At 46.3% G+C, this 2,318-nt stretch overlaps 1 pseudogene across 1 annotated transcript; it reads left to right on the plus strand.

Moving 5' to 3' along the window:
• Positions 1–609: 609 nt before the first annotated feature.
• Positions 610–1,845, plus strand: LOC147728311 (translation initiation factor eIF2B subunit beta pseudogene; annotated as a pseudogene). Its single transcript, XR_015309549.1, has one exon. The product of XR_015309549.1 is annotated as a translation initiation factor eIF2B subunit beta pseudogene (transcript).
• Positions 1,846–2,318: the final 473 nt, after the last annotated feature.

Genomic DNA, 2,318 nt, shown 5'->3' on the forward strand with positions numbered 1-2,318 from the left:
TCAGCTACGCCACTTCGGGCATACCAGCCGAGCCACGCCTCCCGCCCAAAATGGTTTCCCGGGGGGATCGGGGCACCCAACCATACGTTCGGGGGGACCGAGTGGTCGCCCCTTTCCATTCACTTACTTTTCCGTGAGGCCAAATAGAAGATAGTGAAGGTCCTTTTGGTGGAAAAAAAGTCTGCTGTTCTCTATAACTTCCATTTCATCGACTTCCTATGAAAAAAGATCTAAGAACATCATACCTAGGCTGTTCGGAATTCGGTTTAAACCGAGTCTGCTCGAGAAAACACTACTGGTGTGAAAATCAGCTGACCTGGTTTAAACCGAGTGTCACTGATTTTTTACATATTTGTTACAGCATATTTGTTACACCGCCTGGCCACTTGAGGGAGCCAAAGGAGTACAAAAAAGAACTATACTGGCACTTGCAATGCAGAAGCTAACACCGGGAAACAATGAGTCACCCCCATTAAATCTGCGAGGGAGCTGTTTTACAGGCAAGGTAGCGGGCCTCGTTCAGTGGTGCATTAATTGACTAGCCTTTGCGGTCCAATCACTATGGAAACAAATTAGCGTGATTGGCCGATAAGAAAGCTGGTTGAGATACTAAGTTCTATTTTGCCAATATGCCGCCTACAGGGGAACGGGGTCCGGAGCTGTCTGAACGAATTGATGCCTTCGTGGCGCGGCTGAAGTGTGAGGGCAGCCGGCCGAGCTCGGAGGAGACCGCACGGGAAACGGGGGCTCTTCTACGGAGAATCATTGCCCAAGAGCGATGGGGCAGTGCAGGTGAGCTAATCGACATAATCCACAAAGAAGGCCGGAGGATGACGGCAGCACAACCATCTAAGACCACAGTGGGCAACATGGTGCGCAGGGTGTTGAAAATCATCCGTGAAGAATATGGCAGACTCCGTGGTCACAGTGAGGAGACGGATCAGCAGGAGTCACTTCATAAACTATTGACAGCTGATGGGCCTAGTGAGGATTTTAACACCCCATACCCCCTGTTGAAGGCGAATGTAATTGAGGCAGTCAATGAGCTGCTAATAGAACTTGAGGGTACAATAGATAACATCGCAATGCAGGCTCTGGAACACATCCACTCCAACGAAGTGATAATGACCATTGGCCGATCTCGTACTGTAGAGGCCTTCCTGTTGGAGGCTGCACGAAAGCTTAAATTCCATGTCATTGTAGCAGAATGTGCACCATTTTGTCAGGGTCATGAAATGGCTGTGCGGTTGTCCGAAGCAGACATCGAAACCACAGTCATAACAGATGCGGCTATCTTTGCTGTTATGTCGAGGGTGAATAAGGTTATCATTGGGACTAAAACAATTCTGGCCAATGGAGCTCTGAGAGCTGTGGCGGGGACCCACACAATGGCGTTGGCAGCGAAGCACCACTCCACCCCCCTAATTGTCTGTGCTCCCATGTTTAAACTCTCGCCACAGTTTCCTAATGAAGAGGATTCCTTCCACAAGTTTGTGTCCCCACAGGAGGTGCTCCCCTTCTCTGGACGCACTGTAAATTATGGACAGAAGTGTCTATTTATTGTTCTTGTATGTAGCGCAGATTACATGAAGTGCATTTCTAAAGATGAGAACAAATCCACAAACCAAATCACGAAATAAGTTTAAAAAAAGGCACTTCCAGGCAGAGCGTTTCAACAAGAGAAGGGGGGGCGGGGCTATTTGGATTGAGTCGTTCCGCAGCATCAAGTGTGCTACCAGCAGTACATATACAGAATTGCACCCTGGAGTGGCTCTCTGGCAGTATACACAAACAGGTAACCATTTCAAGATGTCACCCAGAAAAATAAAGAGAAGTTCATGTCAAGATTTTGTCTGAGTCATATTCATTGAGTTAACACACAAAGTAATACTAGAACAGATTTAAATTTTTACAAAATACATAATGCATTACTAAATAATGGTGTTGAGACTGTAGAATAATCACTATATACATTTCATTAGAGACACTGTCCTTGCAGGATTAAGCTCATGTGAGGCAATTTCAACATAGGTCTTGACTTGGGGCAGGGCTAATAACATGTACCAATTCAGGATTTTTTCTCTCAAAGGTACGTTGCAGGTCACTATGGGTGGTATACTGTGGCAATCAGGTGGCCTGCATGTGGTGCACAAGGATTGAGGTACACGAAGAGCCACTGGGAACGTAGCCAGAGATACTTCAAAAGAATACTAAAAAAGCACTCTTTGTTAGTTCCATTAAAATGGGGGGGGGGAGTACTGCAGTTTCATTTAAGTAGACCTCTTCAGAATTTTTGCTGTTTAAAATATGACCGTGCT

Source organism: Lissotriton vulgaris, chromosome 3_1, assembly GCF_964263255.1.
Source record: "Lissotriton vulgaris chromosome 3_1, aLisVul1.2, whole genome shotgun sequence".
In the NCBI taxonomy this organism is placed as follows: Eukaryota; Metazoa; Chordata; class Amphibia; order Caudata; family Salamandridae; genus Lissotriton; species Lissotriton vulgaris.